The sequence below is a fragment of the Chelonia mydas genome, chromosome 5 (assembly GCF_015237465.2).
Source record: "Chelonia mydas isolate rCheMyd1 chromosome 5, rCheMyd1.pri.v2, whole genome shotgun sequence".
NCBI lineage: Eukaryota > Metazoa > Chordata > Testudines > Cheloniidae > Chelonia > Chelonia mydas.
The window spans coordinates 34,978,965-35,001,300 of NC_051245.2; the positions used below are offsets into that span (position 1 = coordinate 34,978,965).

General features: G+C 42.6%; 2 long non-coding RNA genes across 4 annotated transcripts in view; one reads left to right on the forward strand and one right to left on the reverse strand.

The window, feature by feature from the left end:
• Window positions 1–597: 597 nt before the first annotated feature.
• Window positions 598–21,954, reverse strand: LOC122465850. The gene is made up of 3 exons (XR_006290954.1): window positions 21,644–21,954; window positions 9,713–9,805; window positions 598–2,401 (listed from the first exon to the last, which is right to left on the reverse strand). It is a non-coding gene; the product is annotated as an uncharacterized LOC122465850 (long non-coding RNA).
• The window catches only part of LOC119566666, a 43,952-nt gene continuing 24,723 nt past the window's right edge, over window positions 3,108–22,336 (forward strand). The window contains exons 1-3 of one of the 3 annotated variants that reach the window (XR_005225961.2): window positions 3,108–3,221; window positions 4,423–4,593; window positions 14,109–14,258. This is a non-coding gene — a long non-coding RNA (uncharacterized LOC119566666). Of the gene's footprint in view, window positions 3,222–4,422; window positions 4,594–13,962; window positions 14,259–22,336 lie in introns of those variants that run through there. The other 2 variants (XR_006290953.1, XR_006290952.1) reach the window with 2 other exon arrangements.

Consider the following 22,336-nt stretch of genomic DNA (forward strand, 5'->3'; position numbering starts at 1 on the left):
GCCCTCCCTCTCCACCAGACCTCAGCCCAGGGCCTTGGTAGTGGCCATAGCGCAGACCACTGAGTCAGCAGGGAAAGGCTCCTACCGAAACATGCTGACTCAAGGCTTCGGCTCACTCATCGGATTCCCCGGGGCTGCTTCCTGCCATCGTCCCTGCGGCTGTGGTCTGGGCCTCCCTGTTATCTCTAGTTTCTCTGGTCTGCCCTTCCTCCGAACTCTGCGAGGCCTCCAGGGTTGCCTTGGCATCCGCCTGGGCTGCGGCATCTCCTAAGGTCGCAGGCTTCCGCTGAGACTTGGCTGGAGCAGGCAGCGTACGTCCTTCCTCCACGGCAGTCAGCCCCAACTGAGCTGAGCTTCTCCTTTTTATACTGGTACACCTGGAGCATGCCCAGTAGGGTGGAGGGTATGTGGCTTCCTCAGCCCACAATGTAGGATTAACTCTTTTCCATCCAGTGTGGGGCAAGTGTGCCCCATCACAAGCTGGTACAGCGTACTGGAAAAAGGAGCAGCAGAATGTGGGGCCACGGGTTGGCCCCACGCCGGCAGCTCCTCTGGCGCAGCTGTACCACCCCCAGCCTTTCCAGGCAGGGTCTCCTCTGGCTCCCAGCTGCAGCCCTGCCAGAAGACAGGGCTGGGGAGAGGGGGGCGGGACGGGGGGCGGTACAGCCACTGAAGGAGCTGCTGGTGTTCTGCTCCTTTCCCTGCTGCCCCTCTCAGCAGGGAAAGAACAAAGTCCTCAAATTGTCCCAGAAGTGATATTGATTTTTCCAGGAGCAGAGATGCCCAAAACACGGCCTTCCTGGTAAGTAAACTGATAATCAATACCATTTGGGTTTGGCCAGGGTGGTACGACTGCAGGCATAGCAGAAATAGGAGTTAATACTGATTTAGGAACCTACAAAATTTGGTGTGATTGCCATCAAATGTGTCAGGCAGGAGGAGCTTCGGTTTGTGGGGAGCCAGAGTTGGAGCTGAAGGTAGTGTGGCTTGAGCTTGCGGGACGGCATTCTGCACCTGGAGGGTGGGAACCTGGGCCTGCAACATCTGTAGAGTTCCCACTGTCTCCGTCAGAGAGAGATTGGGCTTTGTAGAATACATGCTCACTGTATCAGCTTTAGTTCCCTGATTGTTGGTGTTTTGTCCTGCTCAAACTATCAGAAACTGAGATGTGGGCGGTCATGCCTAGTGGTTGGAGCCAAATAGGCGCCCAGGGTCGGAGCTGGAGTCAGAAATCAGGAATCAGAGCTGGGGGTCACAACTGGGTTACCTGAAGTGAGGCAAGGCTGGAGCAAGGCAGGAGCAGGGCTGGCCTGGAACAAGCAGGCTCAGGAGCTATTGCGGCCATGGGTGAATGCTCTGAGCAGCCGCTGAACGGCTGCTGCTGCTGGGCTTAAGAGCTGGTCTGCTGACTCTTCCAACAAATCAGGTGGTGTACTACAGGCCTGCTGCACGTGATAGGTTGCCTGAAGATTGGCACAGCTGAAGGCCCCATTCCTGACAATGTCTTTCACCAGAAGATTCATTTTTAAAGAGGATGGCCAAGATTTTCCACACTGGCGATTTTACAGAGCTGATTGAAAATTTTTCAACAAAACTTTTTTCTCTCTCAAGCTCCCCTGCTGGAGCTGTTCCACTTTGTATAAATAATTAAGTGTTCACTAGCCCAGAGAGAGAGAGAGAGCGAGACTGACTCTCTAGTCCTGGGGTTAGAGCTGTCGCTTGGGATATGGGAGACCCAGGTAGCTGTAGGACTTTGAGTGCCTCTGTTTTTGGATACACAATCTGACACATTTTAAAGGAGTCTGTTTTTTGAGGGCAGGTGCTCAGCACTTTCTGCAAAACAGATCCCTTTAGAGTCGCTATCATGACAAAGGCTTGGGCGGTCTGGCTTAGCGGTCAGGGCTGGTGTCCAAATCCAAAAGCCTAGGTCAGGGTTCGAGCACTGAAGCCAGAGGTCAAGGCTGGTGTCTGAGTCCAAGCACCAAAACCAGGGGTCAAAAAATGGGGCCAGAGTCCAAGCACTGAAGCCAGTGGACAAAGAGAGAGGTAGAGTTCAACTAGTGAAACTGAGGGTCAGGATCTGAGTCAGGTTTCAAGGGCAGAAGCCAGATTCCAAGTTGGGGTCAGGAGCAAGCCGAGAGATAGGTCCATCACTACAACTGTCTGAGGAGTCCATCTAGTTGCACAAACACTTCCTGGAACTTCTCTTGGGATTCCTGGGCCAATCAGGGGCCACAAGGGAAGCTGTCAGTCCAGCCTTCCAAGGTGATGTTTATCTCCATGGTCTATGTGATGATGCATACACCCATATCATGGCTTCTGGGTGGCAGCGTGGAGGTGTTGGCCATCCCGCAGCCTGGGCTCTATTTCCCACAGAGCATCACAGTCTCAAGCTGGGCACCTGAAAATTGAAGCAGCCAAAATTGCTAGTCACTTTGGAAAATCTTGAGCTAACTGTTACTGAGGAAAAAACAGAACAGTCATTATACACTTGCTTTATATCTTAGCCAACAGGTGAACAATGGGTGAGGGATCTATCATCTGCTCTCCCGTACCAGATCACTTCATCTATATTTGTTTATAGCAACTGAACATAACTTGATACAATTCGCTGTTCACAATTAAACTGGCATCCAACATATAATCTAACAAAGGGATTCTCCAACTTTTTCACTGAATGGACCACATTTTAATAGCGGGTTTGTCTTGTGCACACCACCCCTGCCAACCCGAACACCTCCCTTCCTGTTTATGATTGCCTGGATCGCCTCCCCTCCCATTCACAAGCACTTGATATCCCTGCTGCAACTCAAGCAATGCTTACTTGGAAAAGCAATATTCCAAAAGTATTCAATATAGTATTCACTGTCTTTTCTTGCAATTGAGTAGTTGAGAATACAGATGATAAACCAGCACCATGTGACTAGCTAACTGTGAGGGCCGTCAGTTTGTGGTCTAAAATATTACTCTAATATAGGAAATAAATGTATTGTAAAATAAACAAGCACCTTTCGCTTTTGCAGTGTACCCATTTGAATGCGAAACACTCAGGTTCCAAGTTAATCTTCCATCTCTTAGGGGTGGGTGAAGTGGCTCAGTTAAAACAACAAGCCAGAACTTTGCCCTAGATTGAACTTTTTATAACATCCAAACAAAGTTTAGTGAAGGATGCCTCCCTACTGAAGGGGTGGAAGGATACTAATGCAGCCACTTGTCTCCAGGTGAGTACGGTTCCATTGGGTCATTTAAGAGGGAGCAGCTAGCCTTCTCCTCTTTGTGCAGCACAGGGCGATGAAGTTTGGGCAATGCCCTTGCATTGGGGAACGTGGTAATCCTCTCTCTGCTGAACTGAATACGCCGTTTCATTTTGACAGACTTGGATGTGGGGCATTTGGGCAGACTCTGAAAGTCACCTGAGCCACCCACCATGCCCTAGGATTTAATAAGAATTTAATTTAGTGTTAAACTTTAACCCTTTCCTGTTCTGATATGCCTGAACAGCACTCTAATGCTTACCCCCTTTTTTCGGTGGCCTGGAAGGAACTTCTGCACTAACCCCTTTCCCAGCCAGAACACTCAATGACTGTATGTCTGTGACAGAAACTTCCACAAAATATTATCCATATTCAACTTTGGAATTCATTTTCCATCCGCCTGGGTCCAAAATAAACTAAATCTGTTGACCTTTTGGGAATGTTGCAAAGTCCATACAAGGTTTTCATCATTTCTGGAGGGGGGAGTGTGGCAAGAGCTATAAAAAGGGTGGGGTATTTTTGATTTATCAATCTATGGGGGGGATTTTGGCTATATGATATGAAGATTATGTTGGATTTTAAATGATTTTGTTGTAATGTATCAGAGGTGCCTAGAGAACAAGTGGAAGGGTGCCTTTCTTATTAGTGTAAAAAGAAAGAAACAGAGAGAAGGAAAGTATTTTTCATCTTTTTATTACAATATAGTTTGAAAGTTTGGTACCTGAATCTTAAATCTAAAGTAAATTTTCACTATGAAAGAGAGGTGTTTTTTTCAAGGGGAAAAAACCCACTGTGAAATCAATTTTTTCACATGTGCTAAACAAACACACAAAGAAATCTACTTATATTGATAGGGAAGTGTTACTATTATAAGACAAACTTTCTAGCTATTCCTAAGGCAGGCAATTTTTCCTGGAGTACTGTATGTGTTATATTACAGCCATGTGTATCATAGTTGTAGAAGCAGCTGTACTATCTTCATGCAGACTAACCAGAAAACTGTGTTAAATAGCTTTCATTTTTTCTATTGGGGAAGGATAATCTATCATGCTGTTTTATAAACCACATGTACAAGGACAACCCTTTTAAAGGACATTTTAAATCCTGCCTTCAAGATACACTTTGGGCCTCTTTACTTATCTCATTGACTTCTGTTCTGCATATATAGTTATTACACTGAAATCCTTCAAACACTGACACTCCACACAAACCCTCCCAGGAAGACATCCACCTTGCGAGGTCTCCTGTCAGTCATCTGCCCTCCATTTGAGATCCCAGTTCCATGGTTATGTTCTACTCCCATGAACCGCTTTGCATCTCCCTGCTTTTCTGCTTATTGGTAAGAGAACCAGGAAGCTTCCACATTGACCTTCACCACCCTGCCCCAAAATCAGGTGTTTCCTTCTTTTGAACCGCAATAAAACAAGCTAAAAAGAAAATATATTTTGTTTGAATAACAAGGTTTTGATTCTGCTTCTTCTTTCCAGTATTCCAATACTGAGGCGATGGGCATAATGTACATGCATTTGAGTATAATAACTCTCCGCTTTATTATTGATTTTTTAAGATAGTCTCCATTTTATTTGATGGATAAAAAATCTGCCTCAATCCTGCTCCCACACAAGCCAATACTAAAACTCCCAATGACTTTAATGGTAAAGGATAAGGCCCATAGAAAGGAATACTTAGTATCACAGCGTATACATACTATGAACCAGATTCTCAGCTGGAGTAAATATACTGACTTTAAGGGCGCTACACAGATTTACACAAGCTGAGTTCTGGCCCTGACGCTCTAGCTGATACCATAATGTGAACTCATCATAAGCACTGAACTGGTACTCAGGAGATCTGGGCTAATTCTCAGCTCTGCCACTGACATCCTGTGGGACCTTGGACAAGGCACATAATTTCCCCGTGCCTCATTTCCCCACCTGTAAAATGGAGGTACGGACATTTCCTTCGTCTGTATCTCTGATTTAGACAGTAAGAACTTTGTGGCAAGAACTTTATTTCCTGTGTGTGTTTATAACACCAGCTCAAAGGTCTCGGATCTCAGTTGGGGTCCCTAACTGATACTCTATTAACAATACTGATTCTTCTACCTCAGAACAGAAATGTGGGTAGGTGTAGAGGGGGACTAAATCCTCCATTTCTTTTTCCCTGAAATGGCATTAGCAAATCATTAGTCAAACAATTATATTATGTACTTATGTCATCTTTCTCCAACACACACACACACACACACACACACAGAGTATCGTGGATGTGTATCTTCAAATACTCCATACATCCCATATAGCTTCTTCTCCGTAACACCCGTGAGGTCTCTCATCAAGCTAACAAGCAAATTACCCATGACGGGGCTGCCCAAACTCCTGATAAAGGTTCTGAAACACAATGACACCCTCACTCTTTCTTCCTCTCTTGTAAAATCAATCAGACTTTACACTTTAAATAGGCAAGTGGCCTAAAGGGAAAATTTTCCCAGACTGTCAGGGTCCTGGGAAGAGAGCTGAGGAGGGGCTTTCCACTTGTCATTTATTGTTGAAAGAAAATGGGTTACATGGGATTTATAAATCATCAAATACAGAGAAATATTTTAAAATAATCTGAAGGTTTACCCTCCTAGTTGTATTTAACAGGCTCTATGCAGTAAATCAGGTCTTTCTGAATTTGCTAAGGTGACAAGTCATTGCTAGAATGAGTTAAACTCAGTTATAGGAGTACAGGAGGTGACTGATGTAATTAAGCATGATGCATCAGCCTGGGAAATTTAAAAAGACACAGTTTGCTGAAAACCATGGCTAACAGGGCCACAAATTAAAAAAGAGCTAGAAACCTATAAGGACAGTTACAGTAAAACCACACTAATTCACAAGTCACTAACGTGCATGATTTATAATTTGCACAAAATCCTGGCAGTCTCTCCCAATTTCTCAGCAAAGATTTAATACAAGTGTAATGTTGTGAGGCCTCATATTACTAAGGCTTCACTATTACAAAATATACAACAGCATTTAAACAATTAAAACTGAGCTTTAGTTGTTCAGCTAAATGATCACAGACCATTTTGTGATGCATTGTTGTTGAAAATTATTTGTTAATTTAGTCCTTAGTTTGCTATGGGTTTCCCACTTGTCAGTGCAAATTAGCGAGGCTCTGTTGTAGCGACTCAGAGATTTCAAAGCCCTTAAGGCATCATTGATAACACAAGACAATGAAATATCATGAGTCAGACCCTAAAACTCATGAGACTGGGTTATAAATCATGAGACTGGGTTAAAAATAATACTTTGTTGGTTCTATTTGCCTTCTGGTTTCTGAACCTTTGGAGAGCGCTTGAGTAGAACTTTGTGAGTAACTGATTCTTCTGGTTTGGTCAGCTAACCGAAAAACTTGAAAAAAATTCACGTTGGGTTGAATAACATGTTTCATTCAACCGGAAACTAATCTTTTTGGTTTTGAGGGTTTTTTTTTAACCTTTTTATTAAAATGAAACTGAAGTAAAATTTGAAAAGTCATTTTGAATCAAAAACTCAAAACGTTTTGTTTCAAAAATGTCGAAACAAAATGTTTCCATGGTTTGGGGGGAAGGGGTTTCAACCGAAACAATTCGGTGAAGTCAACACACATTTGTGAAATGTTTCGGTAGACCCAAATTTGCATTATTTGTTGGAAAAATGTTTTATCTGAAAAATTTCACCCATGAGTCACATTTTCAAGCTTCTCTCTATAACCATAAACAGTAGAAAGTTCTTTTTTTAAATGAAAGCAGAGATGTTCATGTAACCCATTGTCCCCAGGAACTGACACTTTATGTTAAACATCAATTATTGTGAGAGTTGGGCTAGAATTGCAGAAGTTGGCAACACTGTAAAAGGGATCAGTGACTATCAAACCTGACCTCCTACATAGCCCAAGCCATAGAATGTCACCCAATTAGTCCTGCATCAAGGACTAATGTCTGGTTGAACTAGATCATATTTCTTAGAAAGACACCTAATCTAGATTTAAAGATTTCACAAATCCACCACATCTCCCTTGGGAAGTTGTTCTCATGGTTAATTACTCTCACTGTTAGAAATCTGCACCTTATTTCTAGTTTGAGTTTGGGTAGCTTCATCTTGCAGCCATTGGATTTTGTCAGATTACAGAGTCTTTTACTACCAGATATCTTTTCCGTGTGTAATTTATAGGTGATGATCAGGTTATTACTTAAAACTCTTTCCAATAATCTAAATAGAGTATGCTCTTTAAGTCTCTCACTGTAAGGCAGATTTTCTAGTCCCCAAATCACTCTTGTAGCTCTTTTCTGAACCCTTACCAACCTTTCAACATTCTTATCATGTATGAAACCCAGGCATATTCTCATATACACATTGGGCCAGATTCTGATCTCAGCTACACGTCAATTAGAATCTTTAGCCAAATTTGCCAAAATGTTCACACAGAATCGGAAGGGACTTCACGAGGTCATCTAGTCCAACCCCCTGCTCAAAGCAGGACCAATCCCCAATTTTTGTTCTGGATCCCTAAGTGGCCCCCTCAAGGATTGAACTCACAACCCTAGGTTTAGCAGGCCAATGCTCAGACCACTGAGCTATCCCTCCCCCCAAATATGGGTGCCAAAATTTAGTTCCATTCACAGTTAGACACCTCAATAAGTGACTTCATTTCCAGAGCTGCTGAGCACTCACCACTCCCACTGAGGATAGTGAGAACTGTGGCTGCTTAGCGCCAGTGAAAACCAGGGTGTTCAATTAAATTTGACATTATAGATGTAGGTGCCTAACTTGAGGCCAGAATTGTCAAATTTGATTGTCTACGTGTTGTCTGCTTATGAAAATGTAATGTTGCTGAGAGATACTAGTCCATTTGACCTGCAAAATTGAAGTCCTGTCCTAGGTTATGTCTAAACTTGGAACTAGGGATGAGATCCCCTGCTTGAGGACACATACTCACTCTAGGTCACAGATTGTAGCCATGGCATCATACGGAGTTGAAGGAGCTAGCCGCCCCAAGTACATACACACCAACACCACAGGGGCATGCTCGGGGTGGCTAGCCTGTTCTGCCTCTCATGTTACTGCAGCTATACTCTATTTTTAGCTTGATCAGAGCTAGCGGGGGAATGTCTCCTTGAGCTGGGAATCACACCCCAACTCCAAGTGTAGACTACCCATAGATTCAGCTGAGCAATCCCCATGTGTCCTTGTCAATACATCTCAGCCTGGAGGAAATGACACCTCTAAGGGCCTGTCTACATTACCCGCTGGATCAGCGGGCAGCGATCGATCCAGCAGGGGTTGATTTATTGTGTCTAGTATCGACATGATAAATTGACTGCTGAGCGCTCTCCCGCTGATTCCGGTACTCCACCAGAACGAGGAGCGCAAGCGGAGTCAATGGGAGAGCATCAGCTGTCGACTTACTGCAGTGAAGACACCGCAGTAAGTAGATCTAGGCACGTCAACTTCAGCTACGCTATTCATGTAGCTGAAGATGCGTATCTTAGATTGACCCCGCGTGGTAGTGTAGACAAGCCCTAAGACTGAGGAGGAACTCCATGCTGATTCAGTCCCTGGCCAGGAAGCTGAGGCTAATTAGCCAATTAGGGCTAATGCTCATAGTTTTCTGACAATGCCTGTCTACTAGGAAATGGAGTGAAGCCATGAACTTGTATGTAAACAAATTAGGTGCTATCACATGACAGTGTGTTTCAGTAACTAATACCAGCTTGTGACAGATTTGAACCAATGACATGGAATCAGAGCTGGACAAGTAATTTGTAATGAATAATTTACTTTATTGCTTCTTCTTCTGTTTGTGAATTTGTCAGCTGAAGTGACAAACTTTTAGACAGTAGGTTGTTTCCAAGCAGTATAGAATGAAACACTTGAGCTGTTTTGATTGGACATTGGATACACAACATGTTTCTGTCCCCTAATTGGATAAACACAACTCCTAGCATCAGGTTTCTGGTGCAAATACACATAACTGCAAATTCAGAATTTGCTTTCCACAAATATGCTGCAGTGCTTGCTTAAATGTCCTTTGTTCCATTGAACATTCCTTCCCGTAAATGCATTCATGAGAATATTTCCAGAAAATGAATACAAAAGGGTTGCAATCACAGGAAAAAGGAGAACTCGTTTAAAATTCTAAGGAATATGGGCCAGATCCAGACTCCACTGGAACCTTTCCATTGATTTCCATGGATTTTGGTTTAGGTTTCATCTGCAGATAATACTTATTTTTTTGCAGACGTTGACTGGCTCTGTTTAGAGGTACTGTACTCTATGACACTCACTCCCAAAAACAGAGTGTTAAAATAAATGACATTGCCCAAAGGGGTTGTGTCCTAGTATTGGATGGAAAACATTTAGTACTTGTTACAAAAGAAAGTTGGGCATGTCTCAAATTGTCAGGATTATTTGTACAAACTCAATACTTACATTAATCAAGGTGAAGAAATGATTCACAGTCAGACAACTGCTATTTCTTTTGTTCAGATCTGATTGGCAGCACTGGATTATATGGTGCAGTCACTGTCAAGACAAGAAAAGTGTCAAGAATTGAAATGTAGCTGTTTTTTTTTTTAAAGTGGGTGAAAGCTTTCCAGATATAAAATTGTGTCCAGCTATTGCATACACTTTGTTAAAATCAGACATACCCTTAAAAGAAGAACACAAGCTGGGGGGTGGGGGGGAGTGAAGTAATTAATTTAAAAAAAAATTCTATTAGAAATGAACTTGAGGTAGATCCATATGTTCCTAAAGCTAGGGGTACTTGGGTGCAGGGCCTGTCTACTGAAACCATAAACACCACAACCCTCTTCAAAGATAGGGAGGACGGAGTGAAAGAGATGGCACATCGATATCATGATTAGCATGGTTTATGATGTATTATAGACAGAAGCAACAACAGCTCCACTATAAGACTAGCCAGGCATGAATCACAAACTAGAAAGACAGGTAAAGAGTCAGTCATGACTGGTACTTTGTCATTACTATAAAAGGCCAAGACTGACATGAAGGAAAGTTACGCCAAAGAGACATTTCCCCATTTACTCATTTTTGGATGCTCTTGGCACCAGCTGAAACCAGTTCAAAGGACACAATATGCCATTTTATAAGGTAATTTTGCTTTGGCACTGTTTATTTTGTTAATTCTTTTAAATATGTGTGCCAAGCAGTTTCCCGTCATGCTACATTTGGTAATCTCTTCTTTCAGTGATAAGCACTCATGAGACAGATTAAAAGAAAAACATTAACTACTCAAGAGTAGTTGCTGAACATACACTGCTTACCCTGCTCTTTGAAGAATTACTGATACACTAAGTCCTGTCCTCAGCAATAAAAGGAACTGCGGGACAGACTACTTTACACAGCAAGTCAGATTTCTACAAAATACTCAGTGGTGGACAGGGTTTAAACTGGGGTGGCTTGGGTAGGTATGTCATGCTGACACTCCTCACGGTGCTAGAGTCTTGTAGGGCAAATAGCAAGAAGTCGGCTTCTTTGGGTGCTGAGATATTTTGGAAATAAAACTTTGCTTTGCTCTAAATAGAAAGTATGACAATGCTGTCTAAGGCTGGGATTGTCAAAGGAGTCTAAGGGAGTTACACTTCTGTTCAATTCCAATGGGATCTGGGTGCTTTGCTCTCTTAGTCTCCTTTGAAAATCCCAGCCTAAATATTCAGAATGCTGTCCTAGAGCCTTGCATTTTCCCCCCAGAGACTACTGTGGGAGCTACCTTGCACCTCTAGTAAACAGCATAATCTATGAGCACCTAAAATGGCACACAAGGAATTCGGTGCATGATGCATTTCCAAAGAACATGCTAACCCTTGCCTCTACACTGCAGGCTAGATCCTGGCTGGTGTAACTCAGCATAGCTCCATTAGACTGGAGCAGTGGATCAGTTTGAAAGTACAGAATACACTTTGTTTTGAGTAATCCAGTATGGGAATTGGCACTTCTTTCCCACAGGAGATACTGACTGGAGCCTACTGGAGAGCTGGAAGGATGATTGTGATGGGCTGCAAGAGGGCTCGCTGTCAGTTCAGCCCATTCTGGTCCCCAGAAAACAAAAACCAGAAAGGACTTTTCTTCCTTGACTGTCTGATTCCTTCTTCCTCCCTCTCACACTTCATTGGTTTGCCTTGGGAAATAGGAGGAACAACAGGCTACAAGAGCAAATGATTCCGCTTTCAGGCGATGCTTTGTGCCTGTACAGAGAACTTCATTCCTTAATCACATGCTAAGCGTGCAATGCCTCTCCCAAAGGAGAAAGTCCCCAAGCGAGAGGGCTCTCCCTATGGGCAACCCTGATTTTCCAGCATGGATTGAAACACATGTGCACCTCTTCTAGGTATGTGCAAAAGGGTGTACACATTTTTTTGTATGTGTTCATTACCATATTTGGGTCTTAAAGCACCCATCACAGTGGCACATAGGTGCCATAGCTTTACTGAGCTGCTTAGGAACGAACTCAGAAAAGTTAGATCAAACACTGATTTAACTTTTAAAAGTTTCTATTTGAAGGAATGGACAAAGCTTTACATCCTTACTTTAACTGAACTGGTTCACTCATCTCTAGTCTAAATCACAGTGTTTGTGTTTCACAAAAGTTTCTAGTATCACCTCTGTGCTACATCATCTAAAAAAGACATATTGGAATTGGAAAAGGTTCAGAAAAGGGCAACAAAAATGATAAGGGGTATGGAATGGCTTCCGTATGAGGAGAGATTGATAAGACTTGGACTTTTCAGCTTGGAAAAGAGACGGCTAAGGGGAGATATGATTGAGGTCTATAAAATCATGACTGGTGTAGAGAAAGTAGATAAGGAAGTGTTGTTTACTACTTCTCATAACACAAGAACTAGGGGTCACCAAATGAAATTAATAGGCAGCAAGTTTATATCAAATAAAAGGAAGCATTTCTTCATACAACACACAGTCAACCTGTGGAACTCCTTGCCAGAGGATGTTGTGAAGGCCAAGACCATAACAGGGTTCAAAAAAGAACTAGATAAATTCATGGAGGATAGGTTCATCAAAGGCTATTAGCCAGGATGGGAAGGAATGGTGTCCCTAGCCTTTGTTTGCCATAAGGTGGGAATGAGTGACAAAGAATGGATCACTTGATTACTTGTTCTGTTCATTCCCTCTTGGGCACCTGGCATTGGGCACTGTTGGAAAACAGGATACTGGGCTAGTTGGACCTTTGGTCTGACCCAGTAGGGCCATTCTTATGTTCTTATGCTATATCATCTAGTTCTTCACATCTGAGGAAGGTTTGAAATAAGCTCCTGAAATTTAAGTCAAACTGGAAAAGATCTTAGTTGCATATAATGTAGGAACATGAGGTTAGCTGATGATGTCCTAGCACATACTCTTTTTTACACTTCATAATTTCTATCTGTTATCTCCTATCTATTTCACTACCAAGTACACACCCCACGGGAATAGCAGTGGGAGCGACAGTCTGTAAAATACTACATGGTCTGTTATGTAGCTCTAGTACCTTTCACCATCCAGTGAAAGCCACTTTTAAAATCAGTTACAGACTTAACAACTAAAAGAAGGAGGAGTACTTGTGGCACCTTAGAGACTAACAAATTTATTTGAGCATAAGCTTTTGTGGGCTAAAACCCACTTCATTGGATGCATGCAGTGGAAAATACAGTAGGAAGATAGAGATATATATATACACGAGAACATGAAACAATGGGTGTTGCCATACACACTATAATGAGAGTGATCAATTAAGGTGAGCTATTATCAGCAGGAGAAAAAAACTTTGTGTAGTGTATTTTCCACTGCATGCATCCGAAAAAGTGGTTTTTTATCCCACGAAAGCTTATGCTCAAATAAATTTGTTAGTCTCTAAGGTGCCACAAGTACTCCTTGTTCTTTTTGCCTGATTATCACTGCAAAAGGTTTTTTTCTCCTGCTGATAATAGCCAGGGCTGGCTCTACTGTTTTTGCTGCCCCAAGCAGGACATCTGAAGACAGAAGCTGCAGTCGAATTGCCGCCGTGGCACAGCCTACAGGGTAAAGCTGCCGCTGAATTGCTGCTGCCGTGGAAAGACGAGACACCGCCCTGACGGCACACAGGCTGCCGCCCCTTTCACCATCCCTTTCACAGCGCTGCCCCAAGCACCTGCTTGGAATGCTGGTGCCTGGAGCCGGCCGTGATAATAGCTCACCTTAATTGATCACTCTCATTATAGTGTGTATGGCAACACCCATTGTTTCATGTTCTCTGTGAATATATATATATGTATCTTCCTACTGTATTTTCCACTGCATGCATCCAATGAAGTGGGTTTTAGCCCACAAAAGCTTATGCTCAAATAAATTTGTTAGTCTCTAAGGTGCCACAAGTACTCCTCGTTCTTTTTGCTGATACAGACTAACACGACTACCACTCTGAGACTTAACAACTGTCACAGAGCAAGTCACCTCCAAGTAAACACAAGGATCACATAATTTATCTAATGGTGAGTGTTGCTCACAGGCATGTTGGGGATGGATATTGTCCAGCCAGGGAAAAAAGAAAACCTGTTTGCTTTTGTTTCTAAGGAAACACTCATGTGTGTCATCATGTACTACGGCACAAGGGCTTTCTGAATTAGTGCCTTGAGGCTAAGATTGATATTGTTTTAGTTTGCAGAACTGAGACAGATGATGTATTTAAGCCTATAATGGTCAGGATATGTACTGCTGCTATCTATTGGCATGTTCACAAGGGTATTAGTACTTTCCAGAAGTTTTTTGTTGATCTTTCTCAGATGCTGTATTAATAACATTTTCTCTCCCTCCCTTTTTTTTTTTTTTTTTAAAGACAAGGAAGAGGCAAAAACAACCGAAAAGAAAATTGGATGCTCACCTGGAAATGAACTGACTCAAGATCTGACCAAAAAAATCCACATAGGAGACATAGGATGTCTTGTGTTTCAAACAAAAGGGGTTGGAGAAAGCTATTCAGCAAGCGGTAAGGCAAGCAGAACACTCACGTGCAATGTGTTCTCAAAACACACACTACATTCCAATTTTCATGGCATGAAATCTTATTTCTCCTCCTGACTCAATGTACTTCAAATTTTCTATATGCCAGTACTGATCAGAGTAACATATCCCGCAAGTTACTCTGATTGATCTTATTAACATGCTGTATCCGAGTTAGATGTCCCAGCTATTTGGATGTTGCTGCCCAGCTCCACGTATTTAAGGCAATACAGTACACTTGGGTACCACGAGCCAAATGTGCAAACCCTTACTCACTTTTTTACTCATTCTTTACCAAAGCAAAACTTTCAGACTTCAAGGTCACATTTGCCTGAGCAATGACTGAGTAAACATGGAGTAAGGAGGACCTCAAGATTTGACTCAAATGTAGATGTGTTAAACAAGAACACAAGACTAAACAGAATAATAAATGGAATAAGCCAAGGAATTATGGTGGTTTGCAAGTGGCTACGACTATCTTATATTTGTAACACTTGAAGGTCGCCTTCATTGACATTTGATGGATATAATTTTCCCTTTTCCCTAGTAAAGTATTTTAACAGCTGTAGAAACATGCACAACTAATTTTATGTTCTCTGATCTACAGACACTTGTAGCTGGTGACATACCACCTATTAAGTACATGGTTTTTAAAGGTAGCCTGACCTCTAGCACAATGTGCTGTATTTAAATGTTATGACCAGATTGTACCTAAAAGGCACTGGCCCACAATGGGTCCCTGGTTGTCCCAGGTGCAGAAAGGAAACAAGAACACTGCACGCTCCATCAGACAGATATAGTCTGCTCCACACTCTGCAGCTGGTTCTGCTGGCTGGTGCAAACAGGGAGGGGACTCTCCCACCCTTTGCTGGAGCTGGAGGTGGGTTGCTCTCCTGGAGGTGGTAGGACAAAGCAGTCCCTGCACTAGGAGGGGTGCAGAGACAGATTGTGCTGCCCTTGCGGCAGGAGTTTCGAGTAAGGGATCAAGCACTATTTTGACCTTAATTAACTAGAGCTCAATTGTGCCACCCTTACACAGCAGGTCAAATTCAACCCTGGCATAACTTGGCAGAATTAAATAAAGCTATGTTCACTGGCACCAGAGCGGAAGTTGGCCCAGAAGCTTTATGTATTACCTTAATTAAAAGCACGCTTTACACTTCTGCAATTCTACTTCCAAAAACACAGGAACAGGTCCTGTAGACATCTTACGCTCTTCCAAAGCTTGAACTACTTTGAGCCTCAGGAGAAGCATTTACCCAGTCCTTCCTCCAGCTCAGGCAAAAGAAAGGGAGGATCCATAGTTTCCCAGATATACACACAGGGTTTGTTTGTTTTATTTCTAAGAGTTTACTACATTTTCAAGGACCAGGCATATTGTTAAAGGCAGTGTTGTGTTCATGTAACTTTTTGTCTTCAACTGAACTGTCTCCAGTAATGTCAACTATGTATTCATTGTAATCAGCAACTGTGAAGGTTCTTGTGTGATATGTATCAGGGAGACAGCTCACGCCACACTACATTCTATCCCTGTCTCAGCCGAGCTGCTGTACACTGTTAGGCAGTCTTGGCTCCAAAACCGCTTCCCAAATGTCAGTTGAAAGAGTGCTCATTTTTTGCCTTTGCCTTGTTTTCATTTAAATAAACCATAGAGTTAGTGCCATAATTAACACATTCTTCTTCCTGTGATTGAAGCTGTCTGAAATGAAAGGCAGGGGGTAGGATACTGGGTTTTTTACACTCCCTCCACAATGATGAAATGGCAAGAGGATTAAGTATGTTAACAAGGTAGACTCCACGCCTCCACAAGACAGAGGGTGCCCTGAAATCCTTCCCACAACAATATGCTGGTACACCAGCTCTTCAGGAGCCCTCTGGCGCTCTCCCTCAGCAGCATCCTTCATTCTGAATTCTCCTGCAACCATGCATACTGGGATATGTTGCATCCCACAGTGCACTGCACAAGATGCTGCAAACATTACAAATGGAGGCTGGATGATTGCAGGTGGGGCGGAAGGGAGGAAGTGAGTTGGTGTGACCAAGGGAAGGAGGGAGGAAAAGAAACAGAAGGAAACAGATGGTGGGGGAAATGAAGTGTTAGTAGGTCTGGAGGCAGATATATAGGTGAGAAGAAAAAGTGGGGGAGATACATTGGAAGAGGCAAAGATGTAGTAAATGAGAAGAGAATGACAACTAGGGGGAGGAGAGAAGATGAATGCACTAAAATAAAGTAGCAGAAGGAAAAAGGAAGAGAAAAGGTAAAGAAAAATCAAGAGAAGAATGTTCAGAGTAGTGAATTTTATTATAGGGTTCCATGCTCCAGCTTATATTATATGGTGCCTCTCAAGGCCAGGAATTAGAGATTTTAAAATATATTGTTGACTTTTTCTTTCAATCTTTAGACTTGGGGCACATGGGGAAAAAGAGGTGTGCCATAATATTCTTACCAATTGCACTAATATACCTATAATTCAGCCCTCGAGTACAGCACACAAATAAATGGTTCAAAGCTTGCTGTGCTGGACTTGATAAATTCCCAGAGAACGGTGGCTGATATACAAAATATTTCCTCCTGGAGTGATGCCATGGAAAGGTTAACTACCGTGCACATACCACCAGTAACAGTGAGTGCGCGAGTTGCAACTTGTATTTTTAATACACTGCTGAACATTTGCTTCCTGATCACTGCAAGGCTGAAGTCACATTCGGAGCACTATTTGAATAAGCCAATTAACCAACTTGAAAAGAAATATCTTTTTCCTGAGGGAGAAGGAGCTTTATTTCTAATCTACAAAAAAGATTTAAACATGAAAATAAATGACTATTTCATTATGGGAAAGAACGCAAGACCATGATTGACTGAGTGAACTCGTGTTTCTTTTGATGCACCATGCTACTTAGAATACATAATAGGGACGTGTGGCCCCAGTTCAGCAAAGCACATGTATAAATTTAAGCACAGGTTTAAGTCCAGTGAATGGGGCTTAGGCACATACTTTAGTGCATTGCTGAATTGGGACAATAATGAGCATTTTCCATTGAGAGGGCTTTAAAAAACACAAGGGGCCAAATTCATCCCAGGTGTAAGCTGATCTAGATGTATATACAGTGTTGGACTGTTTGCAGGATCAGCCCACTTTACAGCAGACACTAAAGATCAGCTCCGGAGAGAAGGGCGGTGTGTTATGGGCATATGTTCTAGAAGATGCCTGTAATCTTGGACCATCTTTGCTGAATATTGGTGTACTGTGGTTCAAAAATGAACAAGCCAGTAGACATTAATGAAAGCTCTTTGTGAAATCAATCACAGCAAGGTGCAGAGTCTTGCATAAATTTCAAGAGATCTTGTGCTCCTGTGCACTAAACGTATTTTTAAGCCTTGGTCTAAGTAGTATCAGTGTAAGTGAAATCAACTCCGTTTGCTAGGATGGCCTGTCACTTTCTAATTATATTAAAGTAACCATATTAGTAATCCTGCTTGATAAACCTCTAAATGAAAGTCTAATTGGCATTTGCTTGTTCTTTCCCTCAGTGTTCATGTGGGATAAAATACAGTGAAAGCAATACTAGAATGAGATTTTTTTTTAGGGGATTTTCTATTGGCAGTATTGCCTGTAAACATTAACTCATTATTTATCTATCCCAAGGAATGGTATGCATTGGAAGACAATCGGTTTGCAATGGAATGTGACCTTGGCTGGTCTACAACAGTTAAAAAATGCCATCCCTCTGACGTTATATTGGTTTGACGGAAGGGCAAACTAACTAACTATTAATTATATACACTGAAATAGTTTGAGAAAAGCTTCTAATTCTTAAAATGACTGCAGTTCATTTCTGTGCTTTCCATTTAGAAGTACTAATAATAGTTTGTGTGTGTGCCTTTCATCCAAGGACCTTCTCCAAAACATTTCAGAAACTTTAGTTTAAGTCTCACAACATTCCTGTGAGGTACATATTATTATACCAATTCTACAGCTCAGTTTTAATTGAGCTGAACAAGTCACACAGTGAGTCAGTGGCAGAACCGGGAATAGAATGGAGGAGCCTTGACTCCAAATCCCATGCTCTAATCAATAAACCACCCATCCTAACTCAAACCAGGTACATTAAATGGTGGAACAACCAGAGAGCTTGCCTTTCTCTTATCACTTAGATCATCCTGGCTTATCACTTAGATCAGGGGTCGCCAACCTTTGAGAAGTGGCGTGCCAAGTCTTCATTAATTTAAGGTTTCGTGTGCCAGTAATAAATTTTACATTTATAGGGGCCCCCCGACGGAACTCCAGACTGGCAGCGAGCTGAGTGGGCCAGCGGCCAGGACCCTGGCTGGCAGGAGGCCAGGCAGCTGGAACCTCAGACCAGCAGTGAAGTGAGTGGGGCCGGCGGCTGGTATCCCAGGCTGGCAGCAGGCTGAGCGGGACCGATGGCTGGGACTCCGGCTGGCAAGGGGCCAGCGGCCGGAACCCCAAACCATCAGCAGGCTGAGCAGGGTGGCGGACAGAACCCCAAACTGGCAGCGGCTCACCCACTGCCGGTCTGGGGTTCTGTCCTCTAGCTCCTGCCAGCCAGGGTCCCGGCCGCCGGCCCCGCTCAGCCTGCTGCCGGCCTGGGGTTCTGTTCACCCAGGCAGGCAGCAGGCTGAGTGGGGCCGGCAGCCGGGACCCCGACTGACAGCACCGTGCCAGTAAAAATCGGCTCACGTGCCGCCTTTGGCACGCATGCCGCAGGTTGCTGACCCCTGACTTAGATCATCATTATATTGGTTTGATCAGCCAACTAAAATGCAAATCCTCAGGTGGTTTTCAACAGCCATCACCTCATTCAGGATGTTATGAGTTGTCCTTACCTCTGGATACCCAGGCTTTTCTGACCTCCTCTGGATTATGCAGTCAGTCATGATTGGCTGAGGTAGATTTCTGGGGTGGGAATGCAAATCTAAATACACCTTTCGCAGAGTATTTTAGGAAGCCTCATGTTTTGAAATATCGACCTGTTTTTTCCTGGCAGATATGGGGTAACCTGATATTGTCAGGAGGCTGTGTGAAGTTTAAAGACAGCTTTCATGGATCAGTATTACACACAAGAAAAATTCCCATATGTTTATTCTGTTTCCAGTACAGCGGAAGAATGGAGGCCCTTCCACTAAAACCCTACCTTATTGGCTGCTTTTGAATGCTGAACATCTAATCATTAGATTTAGTAGTGGCAACGATGCACCATCAAGATATCTCAAAGCTACTTGATATCCATATTTTTCAAGACATTACCTGAACTATGGTGAATCTTTTCACTGTCTGTAGATTCATGCTCAGAAGCTAACCATGGGTACTTGCATAGTCATTGCCAAGCTAACATTGCATTATCTCCTAAGTACAGTATCTTCCATTCTTGTAACAGGGAACTTGTCTTTACATCTCCCCCTTCTAGATATATCAGTTGCCTCTCTACACTATAACTTAACTGAGGTAATGACATGAGTTGTGTCCACCCAGAACCTGTCTAATTCTCTATTAGTAACTATGAGAGCTAATTTTGTGTAGATCTCACCGGCACTATTGGCTGCCATAGGACTGTCTTCCTATAACAAAGTAATAATGCTTATTATGCTATGTAGGCAGAATCCCCTAACTGTGCCTACCCTGGCCAATCTTCCCTCCTTCCAGCTCTCAGTGATGTAGGATATCTCAAGATGCAAGCAACATCACCCCACAAAATATTTGTGCTGCCCCAGTAAGCATATAGACTGGATACTACCCCCTTGGGGAGTCAGTATGGAACAGCTGCCCACAATGCCCTGCTGCAAACACGTTTAGGGTGTGCTAAGTGGTGGATGCACGAACAATTGACATATGGTTGTGTTGTGGAAAAGGCTGTTGTATGAACACAACTAGCGATGATTGTTATAACTGGGTCAAATGGGGGTGTCATGACCTAGTTATAAAAACACAGTTGTACTTTTGTGTAGATAGGGCCTGAGGCAACACTTCTAAGTTAGAAATAACATTAAAATGCAGCTGCTTAATAGTTTCAAGAATATTTAATTAGCCAAACATAATTTATTCAGTCATGCATATGTGGGTTGGTACTCTCACACTATGGCCAATAATGGTCCTTTATAGTGAGGGTTCAGCTACATGTGTAGACATAGCAACTTTAGGAATAGTGTCTGTAGTCGTTTTGCACTTCAGAAATGGGACCTGTTGTTGGCAATCGAACCTTTGGGCCTAAAACCATATTCAGGTACTTGATTTTCAGAAGTGCTGAGCACCCAACAGGTCCCACTAATTGAATGGAGGCTGTCATGTGCTCTGCACTTTTGGAAGTCTAACAGGTGCCCAACTATGGATTTAGAAGCCTAACATTAGGTTCTTATCTTTGGAAAACTAGGCCCTGGTAATCCATGCCTTGCAAATTGTGATCTGATACATGTAATTATGACTTTGCTCCTTATGTTCAGTAGTTTTGAAGTTAATCTCCTTTAATGGAGAGTAGAGATCAATTAACAATACATAAATGTCTTTGTGAAACATTATTTTGTCTTTTGGGGGACTTTACAGCCCTAGATCTTTTTTTGTTTGTTTAAGCAAGTACATGTAGGTAGGGAGTTATCATATCTTGTATATGAGGACTCACCCCAGGCCAGAACAAAATATATTACACTTTTCTTTTATTTTTGAATACCTAGAAGACTCCTGGGTATTAAGAGCAATTATTTTTTCATCACTGCTAGAACAAACAGTCTTTCTCCTATTTTATTATTTTGGCTTCCTTCATTTCTGTTTTTCTCTTTTTGAAATCGTGCCCCAGAGGCTACAGTTGTAGAGATATGTTTGTAGAAGATTATAATTTAGAGACACTCCTTCATAAGGGACAGTAATATGAACACAGGAATTTGGAGATGTGCCCTGGAGGCAGGGGTTGGGAACAGCACATGACTGTGTGCAGCAGTTCACCAGAGACACACTCCAGCTTGTTTTATTAAAATTTTATTCCTTTCTCATTCACTGGTTTGTTGTTTAATGAACCCCAAAATCATTACAACAGCAACTACTTATTGCGCACTGAGCCACTTAGAACCTGAATCTTCATTTTCTTAATTTCACTGGCTCTACAAAAGCCTAAAAATCAGCTTCCTGCAGAAGTCTGCGCTTCACTATGTCATTTTGTATTCCACATATAAACCTATCTTTTCTTGTAATAAAGAGTCATTTAGGTCTCCAGATTCACATGATTGAGTTTTAAGCATTAAATCATTCACATACGCATCAACTAGTTCAAACTGTCCTTGAATGCATAGGGGAAAAAAAACCCAAACAATAAGCATTTCTCAGAAGAATTATTTTTCTGGGAAAAAGCTAAAATACTTACCAAATTTGTCTATCATCTGTACCCAATCTTCTACTGACTCCCTTGCCAAAGCAGCATATACCTGCAAAACTGAGGGGCCTCACACAGGGAAATATTAACTGCACTTTAGGTGTCTCCTGCAGGCCCCACAACAAAGAGGAAAATTTCAAGTTGTTGTTTAAACTGATGCGATTTTTCTGCAAGGTCTTCTTGCAAATCCAGTGGAATTGGAGAAAATAATTGGTTCGGTATAACTTCTGGCTCCATGTAATGTTTAATCAGCAGGCAGGAGCTGTAGAAGGGCACCACACTTATTCACTGCAGAAGCACTCAGGCCAAGATTCAGCAAAGCACTTACACAGGTGCCTAACTTTAATCACCTGCCTAAATCCCACTGAAATCTCACTGATGTCAACAGGATTTAGGCTCATGCTTAAGCACTTGCTGATTTGGGACCTCAAATCAGATTGAGGCTGCTAAGGCTCCTGGAAATGGCTAGTGCCTGATTCTCCACTGTAGTCATTTACAATGAACAGACATGGAAAGTGAACTCCCTTACTCCAAGAGACGGCCTCTGGAAGACAGGCAGGGTTGAGATGCATGGGAGGGAGAGGGGCTGTTTGGAGAAACTTGGATATCTTCTGCTGAACCTGTTTTGTAGATATATGGAAGACTTCACATCAGTCTCCACTATAGCTGGGCAAATGCTGCGTA